We start from the raw sequence: 16,734 nt of genomic DNA, 5'->3' as shown, positions 1-16,734 counted from the left end.
TCTGTCTGCAGCTCCAGAACATCTCCGATAGTGCACTTGCTGCATCAGGTAACCCCAGAGTGTCTTTCTCAGGGTGCTGAAGGGGTACATCACTGTTTAACTGTCTTGGGAAGTCTTTCCCCAGGACATGAGATGCTGTTTTGACCTTGAGACATGCTGTTCCAACCAGAAGCAAATGCTGGCAGTCAGGAACCTCATCTTTTAAGCAGCCAGGCTCAGGTGGGAGAGGAGCTAACCCTCTGCTCTCAGCTGCTACATCAGCAGGACAGCCTGGTCTTTTCATCTCTCATATCAAATTTAAATGTCAGTGATTACTGTGTAGATATATTCCTGGTGCGACTGTATGAATGCTGACACCACCCGCAAACTGAAGCCTCCTCCTAGGCACTGGTTTGTTCCAGGGGCCAGACCACTGGCCTGGGACCTAGGAAGTGTGTGCAGGTCTCAGCTGTGCCCTGACACTTGGCACCCATAAACAAGATGCTGCACTGCCCTGTAGTGCTCAGCCCCACTCCTGCTCGCCCCCCCAGCCTGCTTGTCCACAGTCTGCTTGACCCCCAAGTTGCCCGGTGCCACCCATCCAGTGTAGGGCAGATGGTCTTGGCTACTGTCTCTGAGTACCAGTGGAACAAAAAATGATGATAATGACTGTGGCTTTGCATATGGCCAACAAACTTCGATACACAGGCTTCATGAAAATGGAAATATTTAAAAGGCTTCTGCAGTTTTTTGAAAGAGTCAAGATATTTCATTTGAAATGAGGAGAAATCATTTAATGTGGTTTTTTTATCCACAGCTTAAAGGGAGGCTTTATAAAAATGAAAGGGACACCTTTAAATGAGTGCTAGCCATTTTCTACTGACCTCTGGATAGTTCAGTCCTACTTTGGAAAAATAATAATAATAATTATTTTTTATGATTTCTTTCTCAAGTGGCTTTTTATTTAAACAGATGCTTTCATTTGTAAGATGGAAACCTTTTTTTTTTTTTTATTTTCAATAAAATGCCAGGCTCTAGTGAAGAGAAAATGCAAATCTAACATCACTCATCTCCTCTTTCTTGCAAACACAGAAATCTTTTGTTCCTAAACAGAAATTAAGGGGGGGGGGGGAGAAAAAAAAGTCCCAACCCCATGACTTTAAAAAAAATGTAGCAATACTTATCAAGCTCTCCCTCTCTTTCCTTAGTATTTAGCAGGCTCAATTATATTTTCTTGTTGACATTAAGGTTCTTAATTATGCAGTTGTCTGTTTATTTTCAATAACTGAAAGACTGTACCAGAAAAAAGAGCAGAGAGGGAAAGACAGAGAGAGGGAGAAGGAAAAGACAGAAACTCATTACCTCTTGCAAACTGCTAATCATTGTAAATGGCCACAGAGGCCAGAGGAGACTGCAGAAAATTACTATCAAGCGTGAAGGAATAAAAATACCCTAGACTATATTACCAAAAAAAAAAAAAAGAAAAAAGTAAAGAAATCTTCTTGGTACTAAAGCAACTAGACTGGAAAGAGTAATGGAAATGAAGCACAGTAAGGGGTCCTGGCAAGTCCTGCAAGCAAAAAAATAAATAAAGGGAGGTAGGAAATGGGGAAAGAAATGGATTTTATCGTTATGTGCTGAATATATTGCCAGAACCCATCTCTATATCAGAGGGTGCTCTTGGTCTTTTATTAGCAGGGGTCCGCGAAACCTTGTTGTTATTCATTTTTTCATGTCACCTCCCCGTCTGTTCCCCCTCTCTTTGCTCTGCTGTCTGTGAGCTGCAACGGGACGAGCGGCTCTGCTTCCCAAAGCAACTGGCAGCAGGCCCTCTGCTGAGTCAAATGGGCAGAAAGCTCCAGCCTGGCCGCCTCAGAGGGGGCAGCAGTGACTTTCGCTCTGACTTTGACCTCCAGCTCAAACTCTTTGCCCGTGACCATGCTCTTGAGGATGGATCAATGTCAAGGATTACAAAAGAGGCCCAGCCGCATGCAGGTAGAAAGCTCCAGGCATTGAAAGTAATATCAAAGTAGCAGCCTTTGCAGGCCCTGCTTCATGAATTCTTCACAGAGCTGGCCCCAGTGGTCCCTGAGCCATTTAAGGGGTTTATTGCTTGCTTGGCAGCCCAGGTTAGAGCCGTGTTGCTACCAAGTGAATTCTGTGCTAAATATTAGCACTATAGCTAAGAAAACTTTCCCTCTCTGCTTTTACCTCTATCAATATTGAAGAAGATAAAAGTAAGTCACTGCATGGGAATATTGCTCCTAGAGTTCAACAAAGAGACCTACTGAACCAGAAGAGCATAATTTAGTGACTTATATTTCATAAGAAATAAAAAAGAAGTATCTATGTAAACAAAAGAAAAATGAACTTAATTTTGCTAAAGAACAGTTTAGAAAAAGAGGCCCAAATAGCAGAAAATTTGTGTCCTGCAGCCTTAAATTTTTTTCCTAGTTGTGTTTATGTCTTTTGATATTTAGAGTTAGCTTACATTCAGGACTTTCTTTTGATTGGATTCTGGTTTTGAAAATGCCTAACTGATATAAAATCATGCAAACAATGCCTGATGTCCTTGAAAACACAAAAGAAACATTTACATTGCCTAAAAAGCACTGAAAATATACATTAACATATATGTTAGCATTCAGCTAAATTTCCAAAGGGAGTTCCCACAGTTCCATTTCCAAACCCTTGCATGTACAGATATTGTTTATACAGACAAAACCTAGAAATAGCCAGTTGTCTGGCCACAGCAGCAGGACACAGTAATCTTTCCTTTTTATGAGAATTTATTTGAGCACTTCTGTGTTTTAAAAAGGAATTTATTTATTCAGAAACAGCATTACCTGTTTTGACACAAAGTTTCGGCCCAACTAGTGTCTGACTTTGACTCAACTTACGGCAGCAATGGGTTACAAAAGACATAGCTCAGCCTCTGCTTAGGGTCTCTACTACACACTCCTGGTGGTGCCAAATCATAGATTCTGGATAATTCTCTATCCTAAAACCTGAATCTGCAAAACATGACTCTGGCCAAAGTAAAAGTCTCTTTAATTCCTTCCTCCTGCCATCCAGAAAGCAGCTTTATTACTGTGCCCTTTGTGGTTGCTGGGATTTGTGCACTGAGTCTGGGGTCTCTTTCTGGGTGAGTGGTCTCTTTCTGGGGGTGTCATTAATTCTCCAGGGTGTCATTTTGAATGGAGATGTGTGTGGGGGTCCCACATGAGATTAATTTTTTCTGTGAAGGAGTTTTCTGAAGAATTTTTGATTCCATAGGAGTTAAATATACAGGAAATACACTTTTCTTTTCTATTTAGCATGGAAAACCAGGGTTTCTAAGTTGTAGGTTAGCAGAAGAGCCTTATCCTAAAGTTATTTTCTTTTTACAATTTCTGTGCAGTGTTGAGCACTTTTCACCACTGGCATCACACTGGAATCTAGCCATATTCAGCAGCTCACCATGGTGGTTTCTTCAGTGAAAACATGAAAGATGGATGCTTGCAGATGGCCTATGTGAGGATCATGCTTTCTACACATGTGGCAAGATAAAGTTAAGTACACATTATGTATGTGTTTTATGTTTCTGTTTTATGAAATAAAGGGCTCCTGGCTGCTGTTAGCACCTACGTGTTGCTGGATATGGGATCTGTGTCCAGCACCAGTGTCAGGATCTTGCCCAATTTTCTTCTGAAAACTAAATTATGTTGTGATGTTCAACCCAATTCTCTTGTGAGGACCTGTGTGAGAAACCTACTGGAGGACCCTTCGTTCTGTATTGTCTGGTTTAGCATAATGCTAGTTATTATTGTTTTATCCCTTGGGACAAGTGTAAAAAGATTTAAATGGAAGCATTATTAGTATGTAGTAATAGGAAAATAAAATTTAGATTTGCTCTAATTCTTAGCTTACAGGAAAAATGCATATAACCTAGAGAGTAGAGCATGTGTGTGATTGGTGTTAATTTTTATACTAATTCATTATTTTTTTAGGAGGCAGTTGATATACTTTTATAAAGAGAAGAAATGGGAAATGAGGCACTTCTGGGGAAGACCTTGCTGGTCAGCTGGGTTCTGCACTCCCCCTACGGGGACTGTTGGATCTGCATTGCCATTCTAGGACTTGGGGTAAGTGCTTCCGTGTCGGCTCACATATGTTGTTGATCTAATGAAAACCATAAGAGGTTCGTTTCTCAAGTGATGTTCAGTTTTAAGCCAAGTTTAACAAACGCTGGACCTGCCACTTTCCTTTGGCTGATCTGGCTTTTTCTTAACCCAAATCTACTATGTATTCTGCTTATCAAAACAACACATCAGAAAGCACCATGGACACATACCCAGGTCAGGAGTACTAATAACATACTTACCTCACTCTGAAGTGCATTTTTAATCCACATCTCTTTCCTTTCCCTTCATTTTTACTTCTTTCTCACCCTGTTGGCCCTATTAGATTCTGTGGTTCATTTCCGAAACGTGTCTGAAATGGAGAACTTTTGCCAGTCCCCGGAAGAGTAAGGAAATGGAAAAAGTACTACTCCATTGTAATTTTCTGGTTGTTCAACACTTGATTGTGATTCTATAGCCTGACATCCTCTTTCCTGGGAAAAGGAAAAAAAAATCAGAACATGAGCATGTACTATCAACCCATCACAAGGGTACAAACTCGTGCTCAAGTGCCATTAAAAGTCATATAATGGGCAACCAGGAGATCAGCATGGGTTTATGAAGGGCAGGTCCTGCTTGACAAACCTGATCTCCTTCTATGACAGGGTGACCTGCTTATTGGATGAGGGAAAGGTTGTGGATGTTGTTTACCTTGACTTTAGTAAGGCCTTTGACACCATTTCCCACAGCATTCTCCTGGTGAAACTGGCTGCTCATGGCTTGGATGGGCACACGCTTTGCTGGGTAAAAAACTGTCTGGATGGCCGGGCCCAAAGAGTTGTGGTGAACGGAGTTAAATCCAGTTGGCGGCCGGTCACAAGTGGTGTTCCCCAGGGCTGGGTTTTGGAGCCACTCCTGTTTAACATCTTTATTGATGATCTAGACGAGGGGATCGAGTGCACCCTCAGTCAGTTTGCAGGTGACACCAAGTTGGGTGGGAGTGTTGATCTGCTCGAGGGTAGGGAGGCTCTGCAGAGAGACCTGGACAGGCTGGAGCCATAGGCTGAGGCCAACTGGAGGAGTTTCCATAAGGCCAAATGCCGGGGGCTGCCCTTGGGCCACAACAACCCCCAGCAGCGCTACAGGCTTTGGGAGGAGTGGCTGGAGAGCTGCCAGTCAGAGAGGGACCTGGGGGTGCTGACTGACAGCCGGCTGAACAGGAGCCAGCAGTGTGCCCAGGGGGCCAAGAAGGCCAATGGCATCCTGGCTTGTGTCAGCAATAGCGTGGCCAGCAGGGACAGGGAAGGGATCTGACCCCTGTACTCGGCACTGGTGAGGCCGCCCCTCGATTCCTGTGTTCAGTTTTGGGCCCCTCACTACAAAAAGGACATTGAATGACTCGAGCGTGTCCGGAGAAGGGCAACGGAGCTGGTGCAGGGTCTGGAGCACAGGTCGTACGGGGAGCGGCTGAGGGAACTGGGGGTGTTTAGTCTGGAGAAGAGGAGGCTGAGGGGAGACCTCATCGCCCTCTACAGCCACCTGAAAGGAAGTTGCAGAGAGCTGGGGATGAGTCTCTATAACCATGTAATAAGCGATAGGACAAGAGGGAATGGCCTCAAGTTGCATCAGGGAAGGTTTAGACTGGATATTAGGAAGCATTTCTTTCCAGAAGGGGTTGTTAGGTGTTGGAATGGGCTGCCCAGGGAGGTGTTGGAGTCCCCATCCCTGGAGGTGTTCAAGAGTAGAGTTGACATAGCGCTGAGGGATATGTTTTAGTTGGGAACTGTCAATGTTGGTAATGGTTGGACTGGATATCTTGAAGGTCTTTTCCAACCTAGACAGTTCTGTGATTCTGTGATTTCATTTTGCAATTTCTTTTTTTTTTTTTTTTTTTTTTCCTGGCTGAGCTAACATTGCTAGTTTCCTGTTTATTGCTGGTACAGATTTGCTTTTACATCTTGATATCTCTCTGGCTTCTGTTCTCATGTGCCCTGTGTGCTGGTTATTATGTGCTAAGCACAACTTCCCAACCAAAGGAGAACAATACTATGTGGCATCAGTGAGCAAGCAAATAACTCGGCAAAATCCGCTCCTCTCCCTAGTAGGAAAATGTCAAGTAACTACAACCCCAGCAGCAATGATGAATGGGTTGTTTTCCAGTGTGCTGGAAATGAAGTGCCATGGCTTTATTTTGGGGAGTGAGACACAGGTCCTATGCAACTGATCATCTCAGAGTCACCATGCATGTTTAACTGGTAAAGTATTCAGACATAGATGATAAAATGAGCACTGAGTAGTTCAGATTTACCGTTTAATTTTAATCAGCACACAGCTCACTGCAGATCATGTCAGATACAACTGATGCTTTCCATGAACCAGTTATTTGACAATAATCTTTTTTAATTTACATATCTCAAGTTTCAAGACATTTTTCTAAAATTCTGTTTCCCAAGAGAAATCTTGCTGAAGAGATGCACAGCCTTGCCAGAGAACTGCTTTCTGTAAATCTTAAACTGGCAATTCAGTCTCAACATTTCAGATCTGATACCTACTTTTCTTAAAAAGAAAAAAAAAAAAAGAAAAAAATGCGTAGGTGGCCTTCAAGAAGTTTCCATTCTGATATGGTGCAGACTACTACAAAGAAACAGCATGACCTTCTTTTAACCCTTCAAGAAAGTTGCTCTTCTCGGATTGGAAGCTTTCCACCAGTAGCAGTAATCTGGGCTGAGTATGTTTGTGTTAGACCGTGCAGGAGTAGAACAGAAATATTATGATAGCAGAAGTGCAGTGGTGTGTTCCTTGGCACCAATACCCAGAGATTTATTTGAAGAGTTTAAGGTAGTGTCAGAAGCCTGGTCTGTATTCCAGAAGACTGTGCCCACAACATGTATATGGGGTATAAGTCCAGCACTGTCAGGTTGCTCACAGTGGTGTCGCGAGATACAGTGTGACAGTGTGACAGCGCTAGAGCTGGAGAAGCACTGCCCTTTGAGCACAGTGCAGGTACCATGCTCTCTGACCTGATGCCTTACAACATGTCTTCCGCACAGGGCTTTGTAACTGAGCTTGTATCACCAGCTGGAAAACTAAGTCTTTTTCTTTCTTTCTCTCTCCAGAGGGTCCCCTGCATGCACCACAGTCAGAACCTTATGCCGTCCTCATTACATCCCCCTTTAATTTCATATCCAGCCACTCTTGCACACAACACTTTTTTTGACAAGGCAGACTAAACTTGGATCTCCGCATTGTGAAAGTCAGTTCCTTTTGGTTGTCTGGAGAAACTGAGCAATGCCCAAGCTCTCCCACTCTCGCTGGCCTGTAGAGAAAGGGAAATTGTGGTCAGATATCAAACTCCTTTTTGCCAAATGGCAGTTCAGTGCAGCATCATTAGTTTGCCAGGCAATTTGCACATGCCTCAGTGGGAAAGGAAAAGGCAAAATATGAACTTGTTCGATTTCCAAGACTCTTTGGGAAGCCATTGAATGAGCTGTAAGAGCTCCAGTAAATTTGAGTTATTGTTTGATCTAATTATTCTGATAAACAATAGAGGATGCAGGGTCCAATGGCAACAAAAGAAATGGATGTGTCCCAAAAAGATGAAGTGAAACATGGATAAAATAAAGAAGTCATAAAACAACATATTACCCTCCTATATTTAGAATTTTTTCAGCAGCTAGCCAAAGACAAAACTTGCTCTTGACAGACTGAATTTATAGCTTAAAAATGGGAAGGACTTTACAGAAAAGGTTGTGTTGCAGGGAGGATAGGAAGGCTAGGGTTTTTTCCTAATGGCATTTTAGGTAACTCTGACTACTCATTGGAAGACAGAGTTCACATACTTCAGTCAAGCTCCACTGAGCCTTCCTCCTGACAGCTTCACGAGAGAATGGAACAACTGATATTTCTGTAGGTTCTGTTGGTAGTAGCTGTTGTCATTCTGCTCCATTTTAAAAACAAATATGCATCAGCCCACTTTCCAATAGCACCTTCTTTCAAAGAGGGTTTCTTCCATGCAAGGTAGCTATTTTCAAACACTGACTTCAAATCAGCCTGGTGATTTTTAAGAGCATGTGTGTGTTTGCAAGGGACTAGCATAGTCCTCAGTGGAGTTATTCCAATAGTTTCTAACATATGTGTTATATGAAGAATGATTATACATATGCAACCCTGGGTGTGACATGCTGTGCTGCAGTGTGATGTGTATCAGAAGGGTGGAGCAGACTCCGTGTCTTCCCCTTTGCCTTTTTTACACCACAGGACTTTTTATCCCTGTTCCATTTCACTCTGCTTCACTAGTCTAGCAAGCAGCCAGAGAAAATCAGAGCCAATCTAGTTCAGAAAGCCAGACTGGACAAATAGAGAAAAACAGTGTGAGACCGACAAGGAGGAAAGAAGGCAAAGGAAAACTAGCTCTTTGGAGCTGGTGAAGAACAAATATTGGAAGCTTCTCTCCTTCTACACCTAAATGTTGGGACAAAAGATTCTCAGGAGAAATTATAATTCAAGGATTTTCTTATTCTAATCTGTAGAATTTTTATATATGTCTTCTTCTTATTCTGGTAAAACAGATAATTTACTGCCCTTTAGGAAATTCAGACCTACCATGCCAGGCATGTTTATGACCCAAATGAAACCAGTTGATATGTAACACCATTTTATACTATATGAATAGCAAAAAAAAAAAAAAAAAAAAAGTACAAGTCACTCCATCAGCATAGTACAAGTGTCAGTGAGGGCTGACTTTCTGAAACAAGGGGAACACAAAGTAAGTATTATTTATTGGAAATACAGTGCAACAACAGAGTCTGTGATGAAAAGTGAATAGTACATCAAAGATATGGATCAAAGTATTTCTTTTTAATAAAAATAATGCTTATTTAACTTTGTGGAAGACGAGTGACCCAAACCTGTTGGATTTTCTATTTTTATTTTATATTTCTGTTATTGCACTCCAGAAATCCCAAGGATTCTTAAGAATGCAAGACTACAATATGCCATTGAAACACAGTATGTGAATTGTTCAGTTGTGATATCTGCATATAGCCTGTCATGATGAAAAGAAATCACATCTATGTGTGACAAACATGTCTTGATCTGTCTTTTAACATGCAATCACATCTGAAGAGAAGCAGAATTTGTAAAGTACTCGTCAACAGGCCTAAATGAGTTAGGTTTGGCTGAGCAGTAAGGACAGTTGTTAGTATTCTTTTAGAAAAATGTCACTTTAACTACCATGTCATGGTTCACAATGGCTAAAACTGACCTCCTGTGCAGTGAGACTTGTCTGATACTTACATCCCATTTATAGATTCAACCATGTTTTGAATTAGAGATAAGCTAAGTATGTGCTTGCCCTTTCCCTCTTGTAGGAACATACTGGACATGTAGATAATCATGTAACGTAAAGTATTACCATAGGTAGATCGTTAGATAAATTGTTCAATTTGGGAACAGTTATGAAATAGAGCTAGAGGTAGTAAACAAATATGTGGCAGGCAGATGATGCTTCATCTTCACTTAAAAAGACTTTGTTTTAAATTATTTTGAACACCAAAATCCAGGTGTTCAGACAGTAGTCATGAAAAATCAAGTCAGATATTAATTCAGTAGGGTACAACTTAACCCCAGCTATAATAGAGATACTCTGGAGACCAATATACAACTTTCAGACCCTATAAAATGATAATCATAAGCAAAATTAGCAAAATTAGGCAAACAAGAATAATATGAGCCATTTGTTTTCCCTCCATTTGCTAAAAAGCAGTAGGAACCTAGGAAGCTAACCTCAGTTTAATAGGTGCCACTGAACCATGGGGTTTTATTAAATGTTTTTCTGTCTCAGTTCTTTCTACTCAGTTAATCATTTAGACTAGAAATAGCTTAGTTCATGCAAAGCCAATCTGATAATCTTCATGTCAGCTCATCAGATTTGCTCAGACATGTGTCCACCTAACATGATGGGGACCTTCCATGCCTTTTTCTACCCAGGTATAATTTAGAAATAGAATGGTATCATAGACTCATCTCTGAGCATATCCAAAGACCGACTTCTCTGAATTCATCCAGTATGATCCTACTTGACAATCTACAAACATACTCAATAGAGTTACACATTGGTAATTACTCATTAGAAAGGCTCCATCTGCATTGAGATTTGCACATATCAATTTATCATTTCATTTTCATGCATGCCAAGAGAAATACATTTATCTTGCTGAAAAATCATTTTCACAGACAAGGTTAATACTAATTTAATTCACTTTAACAGTAATCTAAATTAAATGTCTCCAAGAAAATGTATCAGAGAGGCTTGTGATGAAATCCAATCAGATTCCTGCTGTTTCAGTGGTACAGCTTTATCAAATGGCTTGTAGTTAGCAATATTGCTTGCTTCTGTCCATACTGTTAGTTTGGGCAGAATGTCACTTCCCTTAGCTGGGCTAAAATTATTGGAGCAATCAGTAAATATTTGAACTATGAGTCTTGGTCCAGTACCCAGGATCAACACCCACCTGGTCTGGAAGGGATAGACATAAACAGATATAGACACAGATCTATATAGATATAGGTTATCTATTTGTCTAGATCTCTCTATAGATAAACACCTACAGATATCTGTCTAGGTAGGTATTTATAGCTCTAGATAGATATCTGTATAGATCTAGATATCTATAGACACATAGATCTATATATTCTCTTTATTTTGATAAATTTATCTGTCTATCTAGATAGATACAGATATTTATATAGAGCTAGTTAGCTAGATATCTGTGTATCTATCTACTAGGAGATAGGATATGTAGATACCTATATCAATATCCATCTATATCTAGATGTTGTAGGTAGATAGATATAGATATCCAGATATCTGGGTACTTATACCTATGACTAAGTCTGTCTGTATTTATGTAGATATCTAGATGTCTGTATTTTTTTTGCAGATCTCCCCATCATGGAGGAGCAGATGATGTCAGAAATCTCTTTAGGTACAAGTGTTTTGTAGGAGCATGGCAGGGAACAGATCTCCATTTCATTCTGAATCTGGATTCAGAGCCGTGGTGTTGTTCATTTGGGCAGGGGGAGGATCAGGATGGCCATCAACTGCTTCACTTGGAAAAAAAAATATTGCATGATGGCAAAGGACTGAATTTGCTGTTTTCTGATCCCTTGCTCTCAGGATGACATCAGTGACTGTACTGCCAGGTGAATGCCTGGTCCCTTTCTTTGGTCCCTTTCTTTGTTGCAGCTTGGGAACAAGATTCTCTGATGTCAACTCAGGCTGTCAATGAATGAGATATAAGCTAACCAAGAAGTCAATCTCAGAAAGCTAACAAGCCAAGGAGAAACAATCATGTTGCCGCAGTGCTTTCAATGTGATGGGTTTAATGAAAAGGGCACAAAGCTGAATGTAAAAGTGAAGATCAGGAGCCCATGCTCTAGCTCAAAGTTAAATTCAGCCCCTGACAGAGCATTTTTCACAGTAGTCTCTCTTTTCTCATTCTCCCTTTCCCCCTGAGTAACCTGTCCAATAGTTAGCATGAACCCTACGGAACTGCAGACACTTTTTGCTGGGTTCTGAATGACAGCTGATAACTGTAATGTGCCAGTCTAATAACGATATGAGATCCTCTTCAGGGACTGTTAAATAGCATCTCAGGGTTGTGCAGCATCAGGTTATTAAACCTGAACAAACAAAGCCAAGTGATTGAGTCAGACTACAGAAATTAGATGTTTTTCCGTTCTTCATGCATGCACCTAACACCATCATCAACACTAATTGGAAATGTGCATGCAGATGTGACTGCAGAAGCGATTGCTTGCTGTATGTCTCTGTTAAGTTATTTATTGTGCTGGAAAATGACAATCCTTGCAACCTTCACTGACAGAATATAGGTTTCATTCTTCTTAAATCAAAAGGGTCAAAGCAGTGAATCAGTTATTTAATATGTCAGAGAAATTGTGGACTTCAGTACACTGAAAGAACAGAATTTTAGTGTAAAAACATAATAATGTTTAAAGAATTATTGGTGCCAAACAACCCTAAAGCATATCTAAAATATTACACACAGCTGGCTTAGCAAATGTACACACAGATATGATTTATAATAAGGTCTGTGGTTTACTGAACATTTTCCAAACAAGCACTGTCTCCTCCCTCCCTCTCCTAATTTACTTGATTGTCCTCTTCTTTTCTCTGTGTAGAAAAGCCTCTGATCAATGTAATCTTAACACTGGCTTTGTAGTTGAAACCCTGTCTTCAGATAGCAGCTTCCCTGTCTATCCCGAATACAGTTTCATCTTGTCACTATAGTGTTGCAGTGCTTCTTTCTTACTGCTCTTGTCCTCCAGTATTGTGAAGAATAACAGTAAAAACATTGAATGCTTGTGATGGGAGCACAAATGGCCCTTTGAGCCTGCTCTCTTACAAGTCTGAATGGCTCTGGTCCATAAGTAGGGTAAATTGGATGCTACCTTTTGCTGAATGTTGCTCTGTTGTAAGATATGTCTGCCAGGCTGCAGCAAGGGCAGGCTGTGCTGCAGGAGGAGCAGGGCAGGAGTTGCAGGTGAGTGAGACTGACAGGACTCCACAGCAGGGCACAGCCCCACCGTACCTGGGACAGGTGCCCATAGGCAGCTGCACACACCAGCCAGCCTCCAGGAAGCTGGGAAATGGCCTTGTGGCCCTGGCCGCCTTGCAGAGAGGCCACAAAGAGCCACATGGAATGCATGGTGCACTTGGAAAGCCCGTAGGGTGGAGAGCTCAAGCCCTCAGTGACAGGTAATAATTCTCCTATTGCATATCCTCCAAGAAAAATCCCCTGAATTTCAGATCTCGTGCTGTGTACTGCTGTTATAATATATTATAATACCCCCTGCTTGATGCCTTCCCCTGAAAAGCACCATTAGTCAATAGAGCTGATAAAGGGAGAAATCCCTAAACAGATTTATTACATTTTTAGAAACCATTCTTCCTCTTTTTAAATATTTGGATCACTGGGCAACTGAAGCAGGCTCCCTCCAAACCCTAGCTAGCTGCACTGTGTTTACCGTCCTTCCCTGCAATCTGAGTGACTTGGCTTTCCCTTCCGGTCCTTACCACTCAAATTTATTGGGTCTCCATTCTTTGAAAATTGCTGTGGTTTGGCCTTGCTTAAGCTACCAAAAGTAGCTTTGCCTGACTGGATGACCTTGAGTGGAGCTGGCTGGCTTGTTACCAAGATAGACTCTATTACCTTCCATGACTTGCATGGTGTGGAAAGTCAGAGACACTTTTAATTTTGAACTAGTCATAATGATGTTATGTTGTAATAATAAAGTTATTACTGCTTGGAGCAAAGCTTGTTTTGCAAGGTCATTCTTAAGGAGAAAAATTAAATTGTTTATACTGTGAGTACATTTGCAACCATCCTATGTGCAACTCAGCTAAACATTTATTTTCATAGGTATATTATTGAACAACTGTGTTATTTTGAACCCCCCTTTTGTACATCACAATGTGGCTTTTGGAAAGAGATTGAAGAATAAACAGTCTGAGATAAGTATTAACTGGATATTTTTTAGTGAAAATGAAAAAAAGCCTTGGAAGGCTTTTTTTGTGGGGCCTGGATGTAATTTCTATTTCTTCATATGAAACACTGTATGTGGGAGTTTTATACTAAAAATATTTACAACATTAGATGACATTTCATATATTAAGCAACCATGTGTGATCCATGTAGTGTTACTTATAAAATTCATATCTCTTCAGTAATCTTTTTCATTGACCTGACAAAAACACTTTTCAAGAAAATAAAGCAACCAAAATTTTGCTAAGGAATTTATCTAGTCCTCTGCAGATGTTGTACGTGACAATTGCTAGTGAGAGAGGATGCCTATACATGCAGGGCAAAGGCTGGGCAGTCTGAGAAACAAGAGTAATACGAAATCATCCATCCCTGCCTGCGTAAACAAGACAGTATGCTCATCCTCTAGGGCTAACTGGAAATGAGCTCTATCCATTTTTTTAATGAAGACTCAAGAACACAGAATTTTAAATGCAACTAATTAATTTAAAACTCCTATAATTAAAAGTATGATAACAGTGATCTAATTTGGGAGAGAGTAATCAATACGTAAGGAGATCAGCTAGAGTGCAGCCAAAGATAGCATCAAAACCTACCGAAGATATGAAAACACCCGGGAATATCTCCAACAGAGTTTGGATAATGCCTTGTGTTGAAATCAGTGACGCTGTTTTGTTTGTCTGTAACTTAAGAAAGATTAGCGTGTGGTTATCAACAAATTAGGCTTTTAATAATAAATAATGCTTTGGAATAATAAATTCTGGGCTTGACCACTGTGTTCTTCCCCTGTGAGGTACAGAGGAAGAAGGGAGGAAAACCCATTCTGTAATAGGCATAGGCTATTGAAGAGTTACCCTGGAAACTATACTTCTCCCCGAAAACTTGCATAGTTAAACCTGAATATATATGATGGATTGAGGTTAAGTGAATGTGGTATAAATACTTATACTACACATCCACATTATACATTTTTTATATAGTACATGGGCAAAATGTCCTGACAGAGAACATTTTGCTATAAGGTACCATGAAAAGCTAAAAAGTGCAGCTGTTTTTCAGGTTTAAATGTTATTATACCTCAGTCAAATACAAACAATGCATGATGTAATAGTTGTGGAGTTACATGGAGGGCTGATGTAAAACTACATCAGGCAAAGGTAGAAAACCGCTTAATTCTGCACTGAATCTTCTACCCAGGTAATGATTGACCTATGGCCACTCTAGGCAGAGCTTCATTTTTAATGTCTGGTGCTCTACGGCTGAATAATATCCCCAGGTTATCTCAACTATCCTGAGTTAAATTAATCAAATATTGATGACCATGACTTTGAGCTTGAAAATATGGTAGAGAAACTTTGGCAAAGAGAGAAGCAGATTGCATGTGAATGGAGAAATTCATCATAATGTCACTGAATACCTGGGGAGTGAAGTTCAAGCTGATTTATTACAACATTGTTTTTCATTTTTACTGGACACTGATCAGGCTTAGGCTAAAGCAATCTCACTGTGATCTCCAGTCAAGCAGTGAGAGTGACACTGCTACTTCACAGGCACATTTTTTATAGGTTTTGTACTGCTGCTAGGTAACACGCAGCTTTTTGAGGCTGTCAGCTCTGTTGGTATATACCTCTCAGTGTCCAGAGCTGTGAGACTGCAGGAGAAGCCACAGCAGAGAGATGTCTTGAGAATTTCAGCAGCAGGAAGCATGTGTCTGCTTACAGGATAATATAGGCTGAATCATGAGAAGACAGTGCAATGCATTCAGAGGTCCTGAGGCCGATTCCCTCTGATGATGAGGTACAGTTAGAAATGTGAGACTTTCAACAACAGTAAATAAGGATCATAGCATGGTTTGGGTTGGAAGGGACCTTAAAGATCATCTAGTTCCAACCCCCTTGCCAGGGGCAGCGACACCTTCCACTAGACCAGGTTGCTCAAAGCCCCGTCCAACCTGGCCTTGAACACTGCCAGAGAGGGGGCAGCCACAGCCTCTCTGGGCAACCTGTGCCAGTCCCTCACCACCCTCACAGTAAAGAACTTCATTATATCTAATCTAAATCCACCCTCTTTCAGTTTAAAACCATTACCCCTTGTCCTGTCACTACATGCCCTCATAAAAAGTCCCTCTCTGTCTTTCTTGTAAGCTCCCTTTAAGTGCTGAAAGGCCACTACAAGGTCTTTCTCAACTGCAAAATACCAAACAATCACACAATTCGAAACAAATGCAATAGAGTGGCAAAACTGCAGACACACAGAACTTGTTCTTTCTAGTCAGCTATTCTGGGAAATTCTGAAGTGGACGTCAAATATAGGGGAAGAGATCCATCCTTCAGGCTAGGAGTCACAGCGTAACCTCTGTGTTCTCCCTTCTTCACCTTTGTTCAAGTCATTGGCTCTAGAGTTGATGTGAGTGAAGAGATCAGGAAGGGACATTGAAGTTAATGTACTAGGTTATGAACGTCAGTAGCTGAGGACTCAACCCCTGATTTTTCCAATACCCCAATCATGGCAGAAGAGTCGATAAAAAGCTGTGATCCCTTCAACTGCTGCTGCCTTTGGTGTTATAGTTTGCTTGTGGAAACTTGAGAGCATGTGCTCTTCCACCCCTTGCTACTTTCATGGCTATGGGCATGTTTGGGGTGCTGCTACAAGGATGTGATGCTGACACTGAAGGGTGTTTCCAGTGTGAGAGGCTGGAGTCCATGTAACAGTGCAGCCAGAGAGGACGTGGCACATGACTGGCCTAGAGGAGTGCTCAGGACCCAGCACTAGGCTTTGTGCTCTATTTACCTGTGTACACAACCAGGTCCTGTAATTCCCCCACTACCTCCCCTGTTCAAAAACACTGACTGTTGCAAAGGTTATGGCTCGAGTTTCTCTGTTACCCATTGTACCTGCTTCTTGCTCCCCTGTCATGACTTACGGAGTGTTTAATTCATCCCTGCATGATACTGTGGCTCTAGTGCAGGATACTGAGGTTCAGCTTAAACAAAGAGGTTGAAAATGCTTCTGCACGCGCAAACTTCACACTCTTGCTTTTTGCCAGCTTGCTTGTACGCTGAGGGTTCCCTGGTCTCATGCAAGGCTGTGAA

Source organism: Athene noctua, chromosome 2, assembly GCF_965140245.1.
Source record: "Athene noctua chromosome 2, bAthNoc1.hap1.1, whole genome shotgun sequence".
In the NCBI taxonomy this organism is placed as follows: domain Eukaryota; kingdom Metazoa; phylum Chordata; class Aves; order Strigiformes; family Strigidae; genus Athene; species Athene noctua.
This window is presented reverse-complemented; position numbering follows the sequence as displayed.